General features: G+C 35.0%; 1 protein-coding gene across 4 annotated transcripts in view; it reads right to left on the bottom strand.

Moving 5' to 3' along the window:
- Window positions 1-24,411, bottom strand: part of Brinp3 (BMP/retinoic acid inducible neural specific 3) — a 432,918-nt gene that overhangs the window by 109,534 nt on the left and 298,973 nt on the right. The window lies entirely within an intron of this gene.

Below are 24,411 nucleotides of genomic sequence, written 5' to 3'. Positions count from 1 at the left end.
TTGCTGCCTCCACCCTCCAAGCACCCACACTATCACCTTAGGGCACTGGCAGGCCTCATTTCTAGAGATTCTTTGACTTGGATTTCTGAAATCTCTCCACACAACTCAGTAAGTTTCCAAGGCAGGTTGCTGTCAAACCAGCACCATGCATTCAAATTCCCGAGGCCGACTGGGGAGCCCCACCATAACCACACAAATTTAGTTTAGAATCAAAAGTTAACTCAATCTCTGGGTGCAGCAACTATCATCCTATTTGTAAACCATAGTAAGTTAAATCCTCTGGTGGAGAATCCTGGCAGATGCACCATCTAAACCCGGGTTTATATGTTCCCCACCCCCCTCCCAAGTTCTCCGTATCCAAAATTAGTCACCTTTTCTGGTCTCTACTCTTCCCCACTTTGACCCGGAAGTCCCGCCTTTTCCTTGTCAATGCTGATCCCCTGAATTCTTTATTCATTAGGGAAAGGTCCTGTCACATTTTACTTAGAATTTCTCCCTATGAAAATTTACAAAATTTAATTCTTTCTCTGGCAATTTAAATTTTAAATGAATCAGCCTCTGCAGTACTTTATAACTCAAGAAATGCCAACCAACCAGATCTCCCAGGGACTAAACCACTACCCAAAGACTATACATGGACAGACCCATAGCTTCAGCTGCGTATGTAGCAGAAGATGGCCTTGTTGGCATCAATGGAAAGAGAAGTCCTTGGTCCTGCTAAGATTGGATCCCCAGTATAAGGGAATGTCGGGGGTGCGTGGGAAAGGGGGGTGGATGGGGAGGGGAACACCCTTATAGAAGAAAGGGAGGGGGATGAGATAGGGAACTTATGTCCGGGAAAGGGAATAACATTTGAAATGTAAATTTAAAAAATCCAGTAAAGTAAAAATTTTTAAAAATAGTATTTCCCAAAGACCTGATAGTAATCTCTTGAATTTCACCATCAAGAACAGGTTTCTACTTCTGAGGCATTATTAGAGGACACCAAATGACACATAGCCTAAAAATATAGACCAAGCTCCATCTTTCACTGCCTTTGTTGTTGTTGTTGTAGTAGTTGTTGTTGCTTTTCCTAGAGGTTCACACAGTGCTTAGAAGGCCAAGCAACTTTTGTTCTAGTGAGTTTAAGTCAATTACTCTCTTCCTGTTTTGTCTGATATTGTTGTCTGCACAGTATTTTTTAATCTCAAGCATAGCCTTAGTCCCTAAGCCAACCAAAAGATCATCTATGGATAGATAAAATGGGAGTAGCACAGAGAATAAGTGGAGTTACAGGGAGCAGAGACCATGGATGATTTGATATATCAAAGAAACAAAACAAAACAAAACAAAGTACGACAAACAGACAAACAAATAAACAAACCAAATTAACCAACCACCTAAACAGCCAAGAAAGAGCCAAAAGAATGTAGGCAGCTACCACAAACAGAAAGAGGTAAGGAGTAATGTTCTGCAGACAATGCAGACTAGTTTTATTGTTGCTGCTGTTTGTTTGTTTCTTTCTTATTTCTTTTTCTTTTTTGTTTCTTTTTGGGATATTGGCTGTGAATCTTTTTGCTCAAAGAACTGTGAGATGAAATTTCTATTCTCCCCAAACCACCAAACTTGCAATTATTTATTATACACTGTTGGGTGAGAAAATGTTTTACCAAACTGTTTAAAAATATCAATTCCAATGGATACACTATAGATGGAGATTTTTCATTGATTAAGATGGCCTTGTCAGAAAGCCATATGTTGACACCCAGGCACTGTTTCTACAACACAAGATTTCTTAATGCCTACAGTTCTTTTATTTTGTTTTGACAGAATAAATGTGAAGTTCTTTACTCTGAGTACTGTTGTTAAAATGATACCATTAGATTAGCCACTTAAGCACCTGTTTTGAAGGAAGATACTGTTTAAACAGATTAATTCTGTCAGAGCCCCAGAGATAATAATGGAATCCCCCGATTTAGGATAAACAGCTTCAGTATGGATTTTTGATAAGAAACCAGATGCTCATATGCTAGTAGTAGTAGCTAAAGTCTAAAGGCCATGAGATTTGTCTGTTCTGGAAGAAATGAAAAGCAAGGAACAGATGGCTGGCATAAATAATTCAAAGGAGCTTTCCAGGCACTTTAGGGGAAAACAGCATGTCGAACTATGTTTACAAGGTTACTTGCAACTTTTGGGAAGCAACCATTTCTGTTTCCTTCTCTTGTTTACCTTCAACAGGAAGTTTAGACACAAACCCTACAACGCTTGAAGCGCTGTTGCCTACACAATACCACATATACAATGTAAGAATCATGTCTGTAATTCATTGGCAAAAGTGCGAGAAGCTACATCCAGGACATGGACAAAAATGTGGCTGAGGATAAATGGGTTTGCATTTATTCCTGCAAAATTTACAGAAACACCCACAAAATAATTGGAGTTTATTTCTTATTGCATTTACTGTTTACTACTCTGTCTCTCCACAGCTCATCTCATTTGATGCAGGAAGAATATGACTCTGAAATTAGTCCCTTAGTGAAAAAAGTAATATATAATACTAGCCCAATGTATTTGATAATTCTACTGAGTCCTTACATTTTATAACGAAGTTTTTATATTACTCTCTCTCAGGTACTCTGACACTGCTTTACTCATGAAAAATATTTTTAAACTAATGTTATTCTCTAGTTTGTTTTTGCGTTTTCCTCTGTATGTGTAAATTCCTCTGGGGACTGACACTGCAGCTCAGTGAGAGAGAACTTGTCTTAGAATGAATCCCTGGAAATGTCGGGCAAACTATTTTCCTTATATAGAAAGATATGAAGAAAAGCATTTGTTTACCTATAGACACTGATTTTCACTTTGTTCTTTGAGCTCCACTATTGTAAAAACACACTTATGATTTCTGAGCCATATCGTTTTCACTTTATTTTCCTCAAGAAATCTTATTTCCTTGTTCTTTACTCCCATATTTCCAAATAATTCTTCTCCTCAATTTCATTCTACTTACTTCTTTGTAAATTAATTTGCAGCCTCACTTATCGATAACATGTTAAACATTGTCTCTGTACAAAGTATCAGGTCAAGTGAGTCTTGGCAGCAGCTAAGATATTTTAAATATCAACTTGATGAAAGACTGACAGAGGCTTTCATATCTCTTGGACCACTCTGATTTATAAAGCTTTTATTCATTAAATTTGTTCTTTGATATTTTCATTCACATTTATAGTGCATTACAATTGCTATCACACACTTTCTTTATCAGCATCCCTTCACAATTTGTAATTCTTTTACCAGATATATGCCCTTTATGATTGTTGCGCTGGTGCTGTTTTTAGTTTTCTGACCAACTAAGTTTACCCAGGGCCTTCTGTGGAACTGTGGAGAAGTAACTATTCTTTGGTGCTCCAATATGTCCTTGGAAACTAAGAATGTGCGATATAGAAGGTAGCACCATAAACATATAACAGGTTAAACCAGACCTGACCCTAAAGTTTCTGTTGTGCTTGCTTGAATAATATTTAAGTATCATTACAATTTCACAGTTCCACCAATCCAACTCCTATTCTATCAGCATGTCATCAGCAGCAGTACGAGATAGATTTAGTTTTTGCAGGTCAGATACATCAAGTAAGTTGATTTCTCATCTGATAGAAGATAGGTGCATCATCACTGATATCCTAGAAATTTCTTGTGATGTTTTCTGGGCCTGTAGAATTATAGGATTCATATTCATTACAAATATTTAACCATATTTCAAATTAAACAGTTTAACATTTTCTTAATAGGGCATTATACAGTAATTTTAATCCAGCAACAGTGTTACTCTGATAAGAGATAAAACCCAAAGACCTTCTTGGTCCCTGAGCTCCACCTTTAATGTAATTACACACTGGATTGCAGCATCATCTCACTGGAATACAAACGCATCCTTTGTGCCTACCTTTTGTCTCTAATAATGAAGTTAAGATTAGTTTATAGAAGGAAGTAGCCATGTTTTAAAGTGATATCTAATTGAAGGGCAGAAAATGTGGTAAGTGTAAGAAACATTTAATTGAATGAGTTGGAGATAGGATATGCCCAACACAGAAGAATTACAAAGTAAGAAGAAAGTTACTTTTAAGAATAGCTAGAGGGAGGTGGTATACTGAGTGTATATGGCAGCTTTTACAGAGACAGTTTTACAGACATGTAGAAAAAAACAGACACAGGTAAAGACAGAATGAACAAGAAGATGAAAACAATCCAGAAGATTAGAACATATTGCCCAAGTTAGTTTGAAGCCAGGCAGAACAATTCAGTCAGAAGCTGAGAGAAGGCAGTTAGATTTAGATTATTTCCCGGAAACTCAAAGTCACAATGAATTTTTCTTAAAGTAGCTTCAAAAATTTTAGAGAACCTATCCTAGAGTCATATTTAGAGCATTTTAAAGAAGAACATCTGCTGGAAGAATAAAGGTTGAATCAGTTAGCTTGAAAGATTAGATTGCACCGAGGCTAGAAGCACCCAGGCGTAGGCCTGGGGATAGTTAGAACAGAGAAGGACATGATCTGCTCTCAGGCCAAGTCCTTTATTCCTACAGACTGGGTATGGCTTTCCTCCCATACTTTCTTCTGAGGAAAAAGTAAATATCATCATCATCAGAATTGTATATATCCCACCAAGCCTAAGAGAATAAAAATTATATTTATGGAAGTGTAATACCCCAGGAATTTGACATTTCTTTTTCTAGTAGAAGGATTCTCTCTTTGGTATTCGAGACATTTACTGGACATTCCACAAGAGAAACAAATAAGTGGCTGCTGATATAAACCAAGCAAAATAATGTCATGAACAAATTATTGATGGTTGTGTTTGTCACTGTTGCTGTGCGCAACAGGAATTATTAACCATCACTTACTTTAGAGTATGTCCCAGAAAACTTTAAGTCACTGTGAAGTTTTCTTAAAATAGCATTAAAGTTTTTGAGGACATATCATAGAGCCATATTTAGACTATTTTAAAGATGATCATCCACTAGAAGAACACAAGTAAAAACTGGGAAATTTATCGACTTATATATTGTAAACTTACTCATGCACAAGAGTCCAGGTAAAGGAGAATTAAATATAGACATACTGTCATAATAAGTAGAACTACAGATTTCTTACATTTATACAAGCCTCATTGTATTCAGTTTTATATCATGAATATACAATGCATAAAAGAATAGCTAGAAAATACTACCCTAGCTACCATAGAACCAATACTGAAGAGACAGTCCTTTTACTAAAAAATAAGTGTAAAATTCTTGTGATATTTATCTATTACAATTTCATAAATATCATGTTTTTTATTAAGCTATGTTGGATAGATAAAATTCTGATGATGAAGGTATTTACTTTATCAAAACACAGAGGAAGAGTGGACAAAAGTAAGTCAAAGAAAGGAGATAAAGCATGTGGTAGTCTCCTACCAGTAGTAAACTGTCCTTCTTCCTGAAGAACAATGTGACAGAGAAAAAAATCAACAATACTTTTTCCATACAATACATATATATTATCTCAAAAGAAAAGAAAATTCCAAGGTCTCCACATTGTCATGTGACACACTATAGTTGCTGGTCTCATTCTCAGTCATATAATTGGAGAGTCTTGATCAGAGTCAAATCAATGCCCAATTGTTCCCTGGACATGGTAGAAGTGTCCATTTCCTAAAGAGATCCTCTCCACTGATCCACAAGACCTGTAGTGCTTCACACACATCTTCCTACACAGTCCAGTGTATAACTTCATTTACACTGGAAAGAAATGCAGAAGACTAAGTTTCCAGATAAACTTGCTGTTCTCCAAGCAACCTTGATTAAGTCCTGATTAAGCCACTTCTATCTACTCCTGAATACATACCTATCCCTCCTTAAGCAGCCAGTGCCAGCAAACTTCTCTGGTATTAAACATGGAAAATATTATGTTAAGATTAATTAAATCATGAAAGACATTGAAAATTTAAGTTGGGAAAAGTCACAAAATATCCTCAAGTATTGACCGTATTATGCAAATCTTGTTTTCTACCCATAGAGCACAGGATCCACAAAGGGGCAAAGGCTTAGTGTTGACTTGCTCCTGAAGCATGAAGAATTTCATGTAGCATGTGCTTTTCCTTGGTAGTCATAGAAAATAAGATGTAGCTAAAAACATAATCTACATACTAAAAAATATAAATTTCTGACAATAAAAAATTAAGAAAACAAACAAATGAAATTTGACCACACACTCAGTTTCCTAGAGAAGTAATGCTCACAAAATACATGGAGAGATTCCAGAACTTCTTGCCCAGTTGGATTATTATGATGGTAAACATGACATGAGCAGCTGCATGTTTTACATGCTATTTTGTTACGGGGTTAATTTCTAGGAAATAAAAGTTCCACATTGATTGACAGCCCCCTTTCGCTTATTCTGTACTACAATGATTTCTTTACAATTCAAAGCCTATCTTGTACACCAGGCCATTCCACCAGTTATTATTAGACATGCTTCGACTCTGATATGAGATATGTTATAACCGTCACATTACGTGGGTATACAGTTCTTTAAAATATTACATAATCTGGTAACCATAATATCAATTAATTTAAGTATGAGTTGATTTATTTTTTAAATCTGTGTTTAATTCTTTAAAGAATACCAGGGGGATTTGAGAACAAAGAGAACAAATAACATTTAAAAAATGGAATACAAATGGTGTTTGCTTTTCGAGAATCAATGTATTTCTTGTAACTCCAACTAAGTAGATGCTTCTACAGCCCTCTTGCCTCTTGGGAAGGATTTTCACATCTGAGAATATTATCATCAAAGCTGGCTCTGACTTTTAAAATGTTGAGAAGTGCAAGCATTGTTTTAAAGATTGTTGAACAGATGTAGTTTCCCTAAGGAGATTTTCTTCATAGTAAATATATTATATTTCATCTGAGAACCTCCAAAGTATAAGCATGCGTTTTAGCAGAAAGAAGATAGATAACCAGGAGATAAAGAAAACAAAGACCAGGCTCAAAGTATAGAGCGTTTCAGTTATCGCTATTCTTACTGCAGAATTTTAAATATATTTCAAAAGAAACAGTTGTGAATACTCTTGACAAATGAAAGATCTCATCAGAAATAACATGGGATGATGGAGATTTACATGTCTGATATTTACTTGTCTTGGGATTATTGCCATTCTTAATTACAAACTGTCATTCACGAGGAAGACTGTGATTTATTTAAAATGTCTAACTTGCATTAGTAGGATTGTAGCACAGTCACGGGTCTAAAATAAAATGCACGTTTTTTCAAGTATATTTTACTGGACAAATGCTGAGTGAATTTCACATTGAGAAAAAAGATAACTCCCTAGAGCTTATTGTGTCCGGGTAAACAGACCAGAAGACATCAGGCTTCGCAGACCCTTCTCCTCTCTGGGTAACATTATTTGTAATTGGATTACTTATGAGAAAACTCTAAGAAGTAAATGGTAGAAATAATGCAGACGTTTCAATTGCATAATGAACAGAAGGGTCATACAGCAAGGTATAATTAGTTTGTTTGAGAAATAAACTCTATAAATACAAATTCTATAATATAAATATGTTTAAAAATGTAAACAAGATAAGCTGTGTTCCATTGCTTGCCCCAAAACTCAAAAAAGTGACTTCAATATGCAGAAATGTAGACCAGAGGGCTGAGAGAAATTAAAGGACAATAATTGCAATAGCTTCTGAAGAATGAAGAGACTGCCTGACAGAGCAAGAATAACTTAATAACCTGAATAAACTAATAATTAATGTTCCAGGTTTTGTTTAGGAGACACTCAAATATTAGAGAGTTAGGAAATGCCAGTTAATGTCTAATACATTTTCCTAACATTGAAATGTAAAACCACGAGGAAATTTCAATGCGAAATATTTCTCACACATATGTATGTGATGTAAGTCAGTGCCTGCTAAGCATAGAGTGGTTCAATTTGATGGTTTCATTTTCTTGAGACAGACTATCCGAATTTGATGACTCAAGTTATAATGTAGGAAGTTTGGTTGATTTTTTTTAAGTTGTTAACCTGTGTTTGCAATCTAAGATATTTTTTTCTAATTTACTGCATACAATACTACAACAAAAAGAACTCTAAGCTTAAAAGACATATACCATATATGTCCTTGTAAAGGACCTTCGAGATAGTGAAGATCCTTATTTTTCTATCCTCCTCCCCTCCCCTGCCACAATTGCAGATCTTCCTGCATTTAATTGAGAGATTATTCTCTTAACCCATGTCTTTAAAATGTACAGAACAAAGCAGAGATGATCTTGTATATACACGAAATGTGTAGTGTAAATAGACTTTCAATGTTGTGAATCTCTGTGGCCTCGGCAACTGAATCCTATTACATACTGCGATTTCCCTACCATGAAACAGAATCACTGAGAGTCCAAAAATTCTGTTAAATAATGTAGTCTAATGAGATTAAACTTACGAGATGAATGTGCAAGAATGACAGAATTGGGTGCAAGAGGTAAAGCCAGATCTATAAATGAGAAAAAAAAGTGTGTTGATTCTGAAAGACTCAGACTAATGGACAGAAGTTAAAAGGACAGGCATTTCTGTACAAAATGGTAACTTGTTATTTGGGGAGAGAAAAATGTGTGGGGAGATAGAAAATAATTTAATTTCAAAGTAAGTAAATCCTGTCTTACTTAATTAGACATGTGCAAAGTCAAGATCTTCAGCTTTGTGATACACTGAGTTCTCCATCACTGGGGCAGAATGGAAGCAATCAATACTGAGTCTAAAGAAATAGAAGATTCTTCATTAGATAGGCTTGACAAGCTGGTGACCTGCAGTCTTGTCAGTTTTAAGAGTTGAGACATGGCTTCATGCTTCAATGGTGTTTGGGAAAATTTATCTTGTTATTCTGTGATGTCTTGCATAGCCAGGGTGACAAATCTATTCAACCTTTGTAGGACAATACTTGATCCAAGTTCACATAACACAGCTTCCTGAAACCTGGACAGAACACCACACATTTGTTTTACTGCCAATTAACTTCAAGATCTTTCCGCTAACACTTTGTCAACTCTTTCAGCACGGCACTAACTTTGCCAGTACAAGGGTTATTTCTTCTTTAATGGTAGCTGTTAAGATCTTGCTAGCAAGATAACAGAAAGTAAATGGGATGCTCAGTGACAGACCATTTAGCTGTGTGGCAGCTGCTATGCGTGTTCTATATAGGTGTCACTAAATGAAAATAGAGAAGTGTTGTTCAAACTAAAGAAAAATATACTGTAAGAGAGAGTAAACACTGTAAATCAACATATGATGTTCCACAACTTTACAATTACTGATGCATATAAAAATCTTGAATTGTGGCAGAAGAAGACATACTGTGACTTTACAAGACAAGGTGTTATGAACACGATTTGTATGGAAAATAATGCTATTCAACTAACATTATAAACATAATTATGTTTATATTATAATATAACTATATTATATTATAATTAGAATATATTAAAATCTGTTTTTAAAATCACTGTTTTTGTAAGTTACTTTGAATGATGACTATTTTAAAAATAGAAAATATTAATGATTTTGTGAAGGTAGCATGGTAAATTTTAGCTCACACAGTAAATGTCGCGTCGGTTTTACCTTTAGTGATTGCTGTCACTTTATAAATGAGCTAAGAATGAAATACAGCTTCACTGTAAGTATCTAAAAAAAATACACAAACATCACAAATTGGTGATCAGTGGCACTTTTCATAAGGGAAGTCAATTTTCTTGCTTTCTGTAACTATATTATTGTGAATCTTTTTTATTGCCTTCATATAATTTCTTGTATCATGATGGCTTTCATGTTTTGGTATAGTTTATGCTTGGTATTCAATCCAAAGCCTCTTACTTTCTCAGTTAAGTGCTGCTGTAGTAAGTTTTAGTTTTCATGACAAAATAGGGGAAAGAAGAGACTGCAGTAAATACAATTTTGTGAGGCTTCTGGTTTTGGAGAATTTGGCTCATGACCCCATCTTCTGTTGCATTTAGTCCCATGTGTAATGAGGAGAAAAGGCACTGGAGTAAAGTGTTTACATATGTCAGCTTGGAACAAGAGAAGAAGGTGGAGCCCAGAGAAATAATAGTTCTTACAGGGTTAGTTCTCTGTAGCTTTATTCCTCCAGCAAGGTGCATCTCACTAATGCCTAATATTTTCAAATATACCACCACATTTGAATCCATCTGTATGTGCTTTTGTTTTTTGATGACTGACACATTCACATCTCAACTGTGGCACCAGCTGTGAATCACTCCACACATGAAGATTCTTTTGATTGTAGCAGAGTAGCCATAATTTAATCTGTATTACAGAAGTTGTCAAATAAAGAAATGTAAAGATAAAATTAACACTTCTTCTTGAAAGGATAGTGTTCTATATAAGGGTAATTTTAGTTTGGGCTCCTTTTGGGGGATTTGGCACTTATTACCAATTTATTACCAGCATGTTAAAGGACTACTTATGATTTCTTATTTCCAGATTTATTAATTTTAATTTTAATCCATAATATGGGAAATGATTACTTTAAATTGAAATTGATTTTGTGCTATTAAAGCACACACCTGTAATTCCCAGCATGTGGGAGGTTGAAACTGGAGGTCTAGGAGTTCAGTAATTTCCTTGTCCTCATACAACTATTTAGACAGCACGAGCTTCAGCCCTGTTTAAAATAACAGCCACAACAAGTAAGGAAAAGCAAGGCCAGAAATGGTCCTTACCCTTTACATTCTCTCAGAGTTCCCTGTAATGATAGTCTTAGTATATCAGATATTTTGGAAAATACAGTAAACATTTACTGTCACTACCATTGGAGCTAATGCAACTTAAAAATACACAAAATGATTCTTTTCATTGAACATGTCAACAGAATCATAAATACTGATCTTTGGTTTGGTTTTGTTTTTTCATACTCAGAAAGAAAATATGTAATATCTTAATGCCAATTCAACATAGATTAGATTGTGACAAAAAAATAAACACTGCTAAAATATTTTAAGGTTTCAAGAATAACAAAAATGTCTGAGTTTTAGCCTTCCTCAGAGGATAGGTGACTAGACTTTTCATTGTCCCCCTATGGCAACACAGAGTGGCTGTCCTTCCCAATTTGAATGCCGCTAGTTGTTTTTTGGACACAACCCAAACCTAGCCACAGCCATTTTTCTATAGTCTTCCATGTTTCAGTGCTCGGCACTGTTTTCATTTATAGTCCATTTACCCAAACAAGTCATGTGGCCACACTGCTTCAAGATGGTGGTTCATCAATTATCACGTTTTATGTGTGATATGTCTGTTGGATGAAGAGTGTGAATTGCAATTTTGCTTTTCATATCAACTTCTTTTAGTGAGCTTGACTTTTTTCTATAAATCTTGGCAACATTATAGATTGAACCTTAGCATTCTACACAGGTGATCTGTCACTGAACTATATCTCCGGTGAGCTTTCTTTAAATCTGAAGTGTTTATTTTGAAAGCTAGGATTACTAAATACAAAATGCTTCTTATGATAAATCATGACTTGATAATAATTCCTTAAGATGGTGCCAACACACATTCATGCAAAACCAACTTGAAGCTCAATATATTGATGTTTTGTCGCTGAATAACTATAGGTTCTTCATATAAAATGCAGTGAACATGATTATGCAGCTATGGAAAAGAAATCTTATGTATGTCTTTTAGCTGATTGATTATGGCAAAAAATATCTAACTGGAAGGAGTGGAGTGAGAGAAGACTTTGAGATGTACTAAAACAAAAAATGAATATATATATAATATATATATATTCTAAGTGTCTAAGATTTATAAAATAATAGATTAGATATGAAGTGCCAAGCATACTACAGTGGAGGAGTTCATTAAAATCTACATCGCCCACCTGAGGTTACTATGCAAGCAAAAAATACAGTGAGTACCAATAAACTTTGCCAGAGGGTGGAGTTAAAATGAATAATCATATAAGTGGAAAGAAATTAATAGACAAACTCTCAGACATACTTTCAGGTGACCACTGAGTCACCGATTAAATTCTCTGACTATGCTGCTATATTCATTCACCTTCCCATAGGCTTTGTGATATTAAGCAATGAAACATGCAATGAGGTCACTGTTTATCTTGTTTATATGATGCTAGGCATAATCCCTAAAGACTTTATTTCTCATTATAACATGTATTTGAGTAAATTATGGCTTACATATAGAATAATATAACTGAAATAATCAGAACAACCTATATCAACTCCATGGATAGACATCTTTATGATGTCAATGCAATTAAAAACAAAATTATTTCTTTTTTTCTCTGCTTTATCTATATGTTCTAACTCTTTCTGAATGGCATTTAAAGGCATTGTTCATGTACTAGTCCATATTTAAACAACAAATTACATTAAAAAAAAGACACATCAAAGCCCAACATTCAAAAGTCATGTATGGCATTGAAAATAACACAGAAAATATTTATATTGTTTATAATTATTTTTGAGGGCACACTTGTTGAAAGCAAATGTGACAGTTATCATGCCATCCTCAGAAAAGCAAAAGAAGACAACTGAGGAAATCAAAGCCACAGTCAATATTTCATCACATATTACACCTATATTTTATTATGTAATAAACAGTAAATTTGATGCTTTCAGCTAACCATCAGACTGAGGATGGGAACCCCAATAGAAGAATTAGAGAATGGACTGAAGGATCTGAAGAGATTTGCAACCCCGTAAGAAGAACAAAAATATCAACCAACCAGAGCTCCCAGGGACTAAATCACCAACCAATAAGTACACATGGAGGGACACATGGCTCCAGCCACATATGTAGAAGAGGATGGCCTTATCTGGCATCAGTGGGAGGAGAGGCCTTTGGTCCTATGAAGGCTAGATGCCCCAGTGTAGGGTAATGCCAGTCAGGGTGGTGAGGTGGGAATGGGTGGGTGGGAATGGGTGGGTGGGCGTGGGTGGGTGGGCGTGGGTGGGTGGGCGTGGGTGGGAATGGGTGGGTGGGAATGGAAGCATCTTCATAGACGCAGGGTGAAAGGTGTGAGAGGGAGGGAGAGAGGGAATACCGTTTGAGATGTAAATACATAAAATATCCAGTAAAAATAAATTAAAAATCAGTACATATATGATGATTTATAATGTGTTTACTTTGTATAGCATACATTACTAGGTTTTGTGTAATGACAAAAGAAATGTCTTCTTCTTTGCCCCACGGAAATGTCAAACCCCTTTCATCTTCTTGAAAGGCTAGAACTGATTTTGACAGGAATAAGAGTCATGAGGGCCAACTGGAGCAGGTACGGGGTAGTTGGCAAGAACACTCCCTCTAAATCAAGCAACATTGCGCAAAACACCTGGTTGGCAGTCTATAGACATCCTACTTCAGATGAGACCAAAAACTAATTGAACTGCAAAATAAAATTTGTTAATGTCAAAGGTGTTCTTCATAATATAGTAAATACTGAACAGTTAAATACCATCCAAGGGAAGACCAATCAAACCCAATAACAAGAAAACCAATTTGATTTTCTTCTGCCTTTCTTGGACCTAAAAACTATATTTTATGTGGAAATTGTTTACAGATTATGGCAGAGCCAAAGAGAAATTACTGTCAGTTAAAATATGTTATTTTTAGAGAAATTTAGTTTGCAACTTGGTATTATTTAAAAAAAAGGTTATTTTCTTGTCTTAACTCTAACATACTAAGTTCCCTTAAGGAACTATGTTGTAAACACAAGAATAATGGCCACAACAATATAATGTACATGAAAACAGCATTGTTTGTGGTAGTTTAATGAGTGGAATAATTTTCTTTTTAGGTCATCAGTCTAAATAGGATTGCTACATGAAAAATGAAGCTGCTGAAATTTTCAAAGAGCAAGTGACCTGCTAAAGTCATGTGGCTTGTTACTAATAAAGTTAGTGTGGTTTGTTTTAGCTATTTAGTTCATATCAAAATTAAAGATACCATAGAAAAATACATCATAGCTCATTTAAGCCTGAATACAGTTCATTTTCCTACTAGTATGCATAATTAAGAAAATCTTATTAGAAAGGGAAAATCTGTATATTGCCCCTGTGTTATAAAATTGTGAGACTTGATGAACTGCACAGATTATGAGCTCCAGTCTACTATTTGAAAATCCAGCTGGCATTTTGACTTTGCAGAGACACTCTTTCTCTTACTCTTCAGTGATCTTGGTAAATGTTATTTCCCTGTTTCCTATCAAATCAGGCTACAACATAAAATATGATTATGAATACAGTTAAGAGAGATTCACTTGAGAGATGAAGGAAATTGACAGTATCTTACCCATCACCAAACCATTACATGGTGGTGTTTTCTTGACCCTGATGTCAGCAATAAGCAAAATGAAGAACAGAGTTTAATTAAGCTCTGGTGGGTATAGAATGCAAATTGCAAACTGCATTTCTTTTTATCTAGGATTATAGGGTCATTTTCCATTACAGTATTGTCACACTGGTCTTACTTCTACAGAAATTTGAACCAGAAATGCAAGGATAAATACTAGTCCCCAGTGAAAAGTCTAATCTTGTAGCATGACTTAATGGCTTATGGAGATATCAATGAAAGTTTAGAATGTCTGAAATTGGAAATATGACACAAGTTAACTACTGGAAAAATAACTTATAAAACTATTATCTACAGTAGCTAAAATAATATATTTTCAATAAAATCAGGGCATGAGGAATAAAAATCAGTTCTGTTTCTAAAAACTTTATAGTTAGTTGTGGTACAGAATCATTCTACATGACAATGAGCTGTTCTTCCACATGGTGACAGCACTGGTAGCCCATGTTCATGGATAACAAGATAAAGAAACCCCATGGTCAATAAGACATGGGGAAGCAATGTGTAGCTAACAAACTGTAGGGCCTTAGTTCAGAGATGGTTTTCTGTAATATATACGTGTGTGTGTGTGTGTGTGTGTGTAATGACTATATATATATATATATATGTAATGAACAAGTAAAAGTCTGAAAAATAAAAGATAATATGTTCTAAACCTGAAGTATTAGAAACATGCATGTGTTTCTCAACTTTGAAAATTAAGAGAATTCATTCAATTTTGGAGCTAATGGTACATTTGTCTGGTTGAAAATAATGAACCCATGGGATTCTCAATTCTCATACCGCATTGAATATCCTTAGAGTGTATGCTTTGAAAAATTTGTATACCATAATTACCTACAGTTGAATTCCTTACAGTTACATATAGTTACAGATTTTTGTCCAGGTAAAACAATATATATATATATATATATATATATATATATATATATATATATATATATATATCCATCCAGACTGACACCCAGAGTTGAGATGACTATACCCAGGATGTGAGTTGGTCATATCCACATATTCCAGGGCAGATAACAATTAGTGCATAATTTTGTCAGGAAATCTATGATTTTGTATTAATTCTGAGATTCACCCAAAGGGATAAAGGGAAGACTTAAGGCAAAATCAGAAAGACATGGTACATAATGATTGTAGTTTCAGCACTACAATCAAATGAAAATAAATTTTCATAACTTCTTGGGAAAAATAAAAATCATTCTTCTCTTGGAAATTTTAGAGAATATTACTGGAGTTAGCAGACACTCAGATGTTCACATGTATTTAATAATATTCTATACAAGGGAAAGAGATTTTATCATTAGCAGGAATCAACTTGAGGTCATGCTGTATACAAGTATATACCATCCATCATGCACTGCTGCACCCGAAATGTTGATTTGTAAGGAAAATATGACCCGTTATTTGGGAGGAAGATTAAAATGAAATAGGATCTAATAAGCTTGTTCTAAATGTCATAGCTTCTGAAATGCCTTCTGACACTATTTGTCATTTATTTGTGCAGTGCCCTTCCCCAGAAAACATTTTTGGTTTATTTTGTGTTTTTGATTTTCTTATAAGGTGATAGTCGACTGTTACCTGAGGTGAAATTTTTAAAGAAGGTAAATTTGAAAAATATTGTACAGGAAACTCAGAGGCATGAATAAATCTTAAATTTGTAGATGAACATACATGAGCCTTTCTGAAACACAACATTCCATATAGTCTTTTCCTTAGGGAGTTCATCAAAATTTCATATCAAATGTTTAAATGCCCAACACTCTCCAAAAGTCACACCTAGACATATGTCATTATGAGGTGTTCTCTAACTGACATTCTTAGAACACCACATAAACATCCTTTAATGTAATAGGACATCTTCTTGTTGAAATACTGTTGACTGCATATCACACATTTGATTCTGTTAAGCCAAGTGATAACAGAAGTATTTCAAAGTGTCATGTCAAAATCTTTCTAAAATACTTAGGTTTATATCAAACAAACTTTTTTCCTTTAAGACAATTACCTGTAATAAACTCCTGTATTCTATAACCCTTCCCTATATAAATAAGTTTTTTACTTATAAAAATAATTAAATTTAAAAAGTAATAGAGAATATAATGCCATTTGTTTGTGTTTATTTGTTTTGGGCAGATTTGGTAAACCATTTAATAGTTTAATTTTAAATGAAAACTAGATATGTAGGCAAGACTTAAATATTCTAATTTTCTCCATAAAGGATGGGAATCTTGACCCAAACATGAGAAAATATTAGATTTTCATTAATGAAAATATAACTGTTATTTTTCAAATAATTAAGCATACCAAATAAATAATAGTTATTGCAAATGAAAGAGTATATGATTAGTCATGTTTTATTCTCTTCATTTGTAATGACCCGATGTACCTGAGTATCAACATCGTTTAGTATAAATGCTTCATTGTCTGAAAATGTAAAGAATTAATGCATTCTATATTATTTTTATAATCAGCCTTATAAATTTCTGTGGTTCACACTGTGAAATACCCCATATTGCTATTTTACCCTCAGAAAGATTCTTCTAAACTCAAATGAACATTTTCCTGTAATTAAGTATTTTGAATACATTCACAGATTGCAAGTTTCAAAAATTAGTACATTTGTCCTTAAAACTGCCTGACACTTTTGTTTACAGGTTGTAATAAGTATATTTTCTAAGACTTGCATATAACAGAACAAAATGACCGATACACAAGCATGCTGTTCTAATCTACAAATTGGATTTTACATGTGAAAATTGTAAGCATAGCTAACAGAAAAACATTTACAAACAAGTTATCTCGACCTGATGAAATTTGCAACTTACTCTTTTTCGTTTTTTGTGTGGTGACTGCAATTAGCAGTTTAAATTACTGTGGTATGCACCCTGACATACTTCATGCTGTTATTGGTACCTGAGAAAAACACTTCTAAACTCAGATAATTATCCTCCTAATTAAAGAATTACACTCTGATATATCTCTGTTTCAATGAAAATATATTTAGTCTGTTAATTACTAGCATTTGTTTTATTTTTCAAGTTAAATCGAATCAACCATTTAAAAATAAACTACAATGTGTCCCTTATTTTCTTGGGGCTTGGCTTTTGTCTCTTTATGTAAAGTACAAAAGGATTTGATTTTCTCCAATAAATGTAAGCATGACAAATTCTTATGTCTTGCATCTTTAAGTTCTAGAAGTTATAAAACAAAATAATTTTAACTATCATTGTTTTACAAAAACACAATTTATTGTTTAATTTCTCTGGTAGTTGGCGAAACAGCAGTAAGATATAGAAGTGTAGTTTTTAAATGACTGTGTAGGGAATTGCTTTTAAAATAATTTTATCAAATTTATTCTCCTGCAACTTCATACAGCAACATGATACATTCTGTCTATCTTTTACCTACCTTTCACACATGCTCTAATCCTATTAACCACTTTTCGTATTCCCCCATATTCCTGTCTCTTGTGTTCCTTCTTATCTAATGAGCTTAACCAAGGGGGTCTACATGGCTATAGGTTTTGAACTATTTATTAAAACTTGAGGGGATAATCTGTGGCCATAAAAAAAAAAGACGATAGCAGTCTCTTCCCCAGAGGATGCCAAGAGACAAGTGGCACGAGAGAATTCAGGTATAATCTTGTCAGACTCTTGCAAATGCAGGCAATTCTAGTTGTTGTGAGATCGTGACTACTACAGGTCTTTCATGACCTAGAGGAAGTCTCCCACAGTCACTTCCCCTGTCTTCTAGCTCCCACATTACATGATCAATATTTGTAACATCATACTTCAGATATATTTAGACACTCGTTCCATTGTGACCGTGAGCATGATGCCACTCAGCTCATGCTGCACAACAACACACCATACATGCATTCCAAGTGCATGCTTCCTACTCCATATTCCAATCATCATTGCTTTCAATGATTTACTCAGTGACTCCCATATGTTTTACTAAAATGAAATTTGGTTTACTAATCATGCCTTTAATTAGGATAAAACTTATTTTTTGCCTAAAGCAATGTACAGATTCAATGCAATCCCCATCAAAATTCTAACTCATTTCTTCATAGAGTTAGAAAGAGCAATTTGCCAATTCGTTCTGAATAACAAAAAAACCCAGGATAGCAAAATCTACCCTCAACGATAAAAGAACTTCTGGGGGAATCACTATCCCTGACCACAAGCAGTATTACAGAGCACTAGTGATAAACACTGTATGGTATTGGTACAGAGACAGGCAGATAGATCAGTGGAATAAAATTAAAGACCCAGAAATGAACACACACACATATGATCACTTGATCTTTGATTAAAAAGGTAAAACCACATAGTGGAAATAAGATAGCATTTTCAACAAATGGTGCTGGTTCAACTGGAAGTCAGCATGTAGAAGAATGCAAATCAATCCATTCTTATCACCATGTATAAAGCTTAAGTCCAAGTGGATCAAGGACCTCCACATCAAACCTGATACACTCAAACTAATAGAAGAAAAAGTGGGGAAGAGTCTTGAACACATGGGCACTGGGGAAAATTTCCTGAACAAAACACCAATGGCTAATGCTCTAAGATCAAGAATCAACAAATGGGACCTCATAAAATTGCAAAGCTTCTGTAAGGCAAAGGACACTACCATTAGGACAAAGCAGCAATGAACAGATTGGGAAAAGATCTTTACAAATCCTCCATCTGATAGAGGGCTAATATCCAAAATAAACAAAGAACTGAAGAAGTTAGACTCCAGAGAGCCAAATAACCCTATTAAAAATGGAATACAGAGCTAAACAAAGAATTCTCAACTGAGGAATATCGAGTGACTGAGAAACACCTAAAGAAATGCTCAACATCCTTAGTCATCAGGGAAATGCAAATCAAAACAACCCTAAGATTCCACCTCACACCAGTCAGAATGGCTAAGATTAAAAAAAAAAAACTCATATGACAGCAGACACTGTTGAGGATGTGGAGAAAGAGGAACACTCCTCCATTTTTGGTGGGACTGCAAGCTGGTACAACTACTCTGGAAATCAGTTTTGAAGATCCTCAGAAAATTGGACATTGTACTACCTGAGGACCCAGCTACACCACTCCTGGGCATATACCCAAATGATTCTCCAACATACAACGAAGACATGCTCCACTATGTTCATAGTAGCCTTATTTATAATAGGCTGAAGCTGAAAAGAACCCAGATGCTTTTCACAGAATCATGGATAGAGAAAATGTGTTACATCTACACAATGGAATACTACTCAGCTTTCAAAAACAATGACTTCATGAAATTCATAGGCAAATGAATGGAACTGGAAAATATCCTGAGTGAAGTAAGCCAATCACACACACACACACACACACACACACACACACACACACACACACACACAACCGCACATGGTACACTCTTTAATAAGTGGATATTAGACCAAAAGCTTGAATTACCCAAGATACAATCCACAGACCACATGAAGCACAAGAAGAAGTATGACCAAAATGCGGATGCTTTAGTCCTTCTTAGAAGGGGGAACAAAAATATTCATATGAAAAGATATGTAGACAAAGTGTGGAGCAGAGAATTCCAAAGGAATGGCCATTCAGAGCCTGCCCCACCTAGGGATCCAGCCCATATATAAATACAGCCACCAAAACTAGACAATATTGAAGAAGCCAAATAGTGCAGGCAGGCAGGAGCCTGAATTAGCAGTCTCCTGAGAGTCACATCCATAGTGTGACATATACAGAGACGAATGCTACTAGCAAACCATTGGACTGAGAACAGGGTCCCCATTGGAGGAGTTAGAGAAAGGACTGAAGGAGCTGAAGGAACTTGCAACCCCCCATAAGATCAACAATACCAACCAATCAGAGCTCCCAATCACTAAACCACTACCCAAAGACTACATATGGACAGACTCATGGCTCCAACTGCACATGTAGAAGAGAATGGCATTGTTGGGCACCAATGGGAGGAGAAGCCTTTGGTCCTGCCAAGGCTGGACCCCCCAATGTAGGCAAATGTTAAGGTGGGGAGGTGGGGAGGTGGGAAGGGGGGATAGTTGGGGAGGTGATACACCCTTATAGAAGAAGAGGAGGAGAATGGTATTGGCTGCTTATGGACAGGAAACCAGGAAAGGAAATAACATTTGAAATGTAAATTAAAAATATCCAATAAGAAAACTTATTTTAAAAAAAAGTAATTTGTTTATTACTTTCCAATAGCACCTTATGATGCTTTACACACTTTCCTATCCCAAATTTTGATTCTACACATCTGGTGAATATTTTACCATATTTATCTTATGCTTCTTGCCCTTTATTTCATTCAGACAACATTATGATGGCAAGCAGAAAGAGTTTAGCTGCTCATTTCAGTATTTACATCTTCAATTTTCAATGTCTGGGTTTCTACCATCTGTTAAGGATATTTTAACTGTCACATAAAGTATGATTTTTCATATCAGTACACATGTGCCTTGCATAATATCCAGATCATCGTTGCTTCTGTTGTACCAGGACTTTATTATGAAAACCTCAAAGCCCTTTCATCTACTAGCCATCATGACAGTATTAAACAATAGCACACCAGAACTTCTACCACATTCTGAGAAAGCTTTCTGCTCTCATCTGTTTGTCTATTTTTTCACTTACTGGAATTCTTGTTTAAATTTTACTTTTGAATCGAATCATATGGAATTTATATTTATGTGCCTCAGTTATTTCTCTAAACATAATCATCTCTATTTTCACATATATTGAAAGTGATTAAATTTCATTTTTTGATATAGTGTAGTAGGACTTTGATGGTTCTGTGACTTCATGGAGCATTCGATGTTAAGATTTGGGTGAACTGGCATCTTTCCTTTTCTTATAGGGTTGCTATTTCATATCCTCATTGTATGCAAAGGTCCAGTGCACACCACTGGCAGTTGCTATATCCCACTGGATGACTACAGCTATTCTTACTGAATAAAGTATGTCTTGATGCTTTAGTTTTCATTGCCTCCCTGATTAGAAATTTTAAGCTTTTTTTAAAACATAATTTTGTCAAGTCATATATCATGTTTTATGGAAAAATGATTTAGGTAGATTTCTGTCAATTGCTGCTCTTGGATTTTACAGTTCCTTATATTCTAAATATTATACCCTTTCCTGATCATTTTCTAAAATTTTCTTCCATTCCTATGACTAGTCTTTATAGTTCACTCTTTAATTGGAAGCATAGAACCTATTCATTCTGCTTTTATAATATTTATAGATATTTGTTTATATTTTCTGTTTTTAGGGTGTTTTTTGGATGTTTTATTTATTTACATTTCAAAGGGTATCCCCCTTTCTGGTTTCCCCTACACAAACCCCCATCCCATCCCCCCTCCCTCTGCTTCTATGAGAGTGCTCCCCCCCATCCATCCACCCACCCATGAACTCCCACATTACCACCCTGGCATTCCCCTACAGTGGGGTATCAAACCTTCACAGGACAAAGGGCCTCTCCTCTCTCTGATGCCAGATAAGGCCATTCTCTGATACATATGCAGCTGGAGCTATGGGTCCCTCCATGTGTACTTTTGTTGAGAGTTCTGGGTGGTCTGGTTGGTTGATATTCTTGTTCTTCCTATGGGGTTGCAAAATTTTCCGCTCCATCAGTCCTTTCCCCCACTCTTCAATTTTGGTCCCTACGTTCTGTCCAATTATTGACTGTGTGCATCCACATCTGTATTTGCCAGACTCTGGCAGAGCCTCTCAGGAAGCAGATATATCAGGCTCACTTTATTTTATTTTGATGAATCTTGTCTCCTATGATGTTTTATAGTATGTTTTAGCTTAAATATTCAAAATATGAGGAACTTGCATGGTTTTCCAGATCAGGTATGGATTAAGGCAAATAAATTCACTTCTATTATTTTATTCTTTCCATTCATTATAGTACCACAAGATCCACTAAAAGCAATCAGGCAAGAACCAAAAGGACACACAAGAACCGGACAAAATTAACTCAGATTATCACAGAGTTGTCATGACCCTTTTTTTTTTTTACATATTTTAATACTTTCATTAATGAGTACTCTATTTAAACAATTTCCACTCTACTCTCCATTTCCAACTCCTGGTTCTGGCACCAATCTCTCTTTAATTCATGACGAATTCTTCTTTAATTAATAGTATTAGTATCCTTAGAGTCAACGGATACAGCCTTATGAGATTTCCCCCATCCATGTTTGAAAGTCAAGTGATGCTGTCATTGTGTAGGTCTGGTTTAGACAATCATATCATGAATGTTTCATAGGTAAAATTGTTTAGAATATATAGAACACACATACAAACACACACACACACATGCACGCATGCACACACACATACACACACACACACTCGCGCGCGCCACACATTCATGCCAAATAACAGGGAATTTAATCAAAGAGAAGGAAGCATGCTGCTTATATAACTTAAAAATATATTAAAAGCTGAAAAAAGCAAGGAAGCATGGAGTTAGAATAGAAAGAGAGAAAAATAGCCCAGTAGAACAGTAAAAAGAGCCGAGAAATAAAAGTACATTATGATAAATGTGTAGTGTGTAGTGTGTGTGTGTGTGTATGTGTGTGCGTGCATCTGTCTGTCTGTCTATGTGTCTGTTAGAATCTGTTTGGCATATGTGGGTTGACATTTCTCGATATTCTGCATAATATTTTATTCAGTCAAGAAAACGCTGTGAAATTTTATGTCCCCATAAACATTTTGGAAACTACTTTCATCTTCAATAGGCCACCATGTAATTTTTTAATATGTTCTATTTCTCAGAAATCACCATAAGAGCTGATCATGTTAAAATCCCTCAAGTCAAACTCAACGCTGCAATCATGCTTTGCTTCACACCTCTCCTTACACAGCCCTGTACCACATTTACTCTCAAACCTTGTATTCATGATTGTAGCATTCCACTGGATACGATTCCAGTTAACTAATTCGGGCTTTATTGGTTTAACTATCTAACCATCAGCTTTCACATCTAGACTGAAATTAAGGCAAAGACTATAAAGACTTCCTGACTACTGTGCATTCCCAATATAATCATTACAATCTAATTGGCCTGCAGAGGTTGTGCGGCTTACTTGCCCTGAGGCAGAAACCTTTTCCAAGGGCTAGGAGGGTTCTCAGGTTTGAAATCTGCCATGAAATGATAAATGTGCCCCATGGAAAAGCACTTGCAGGAAGTCAGTGTTCATTCATCATTTTTCTCTCCAGTACTTTCCATCTTTCCCTTCTTTCTTGTCAAGTCTATCCTTCTAACACAACTCTGCTATTTTTTTCAATTATATTTTACTACAAATTGACAAATTATAATTATGATATACAATTTAGTGTTAAGATATGCAGAACTAATGTGGAGTAACTAAATCAAATCTAAGTATAGTATCCATTATCCCGCACAATAAAGAAGACTTTTATTGATAATATTAGGAGTTCAATCAAGAAGTTTTTCAAATATACAATCTATCTCTTTTCCTATAGTCACAAAGCTATACAGTTATTCTCAAATCTTATTGTCCGGGCCTAACTGAAACACTGTGTTAAAAACCAACTATTCCCTTGAAACTCAATGTCTGTTCTCTGTTCCTATGTCTTCATTCTTTATTTTGACAAAAACAGACCTAATGGTATTGATTCTCCCCAGTGCTGCTTATTGTTGTTGTGTATGATGTCATGTCTCACTTTGCTTGCTTGAGGATCAGGCATGCATCGTACATTTTGACTAAATCCTATCATTCATAATACATTAGATTTATTATTTTTGGCTTTGTTATTCATTATCATACACTATCTTTAAACATTTTTATATTACTTTAAAGAATGTTTTCACCTTCCAGTGTTTTAAGGTCAGCATTTTAAAAATGTACACTCTCAAAGCAGACACATATGATTATAAGTTGTGTAGTTAATAAAAAGCAGATTGAAAAGAGAATGTAATGCATTCCCAAATAATCAAAAATAATGGAAA

This window comes from Rattus norvegicus, chromosome 13 (assembly GCF_036323735.1).
Source record: "Rattus norvegicus strain BN/NHsdMcwi chromosome 13, GRCr8, whole genome shotgun sequence".
NCBI classification, from domain to species: Eukaryota; Metazoa; Chordata; class Mammalia; order Rodentia; family Muridae; genus Rattus; species Rattus norvegicus.
Note: the sequence above shows the minus strand (reverse complement) of the source record. Positions and strands in the feature narration are given on the sequence as shown.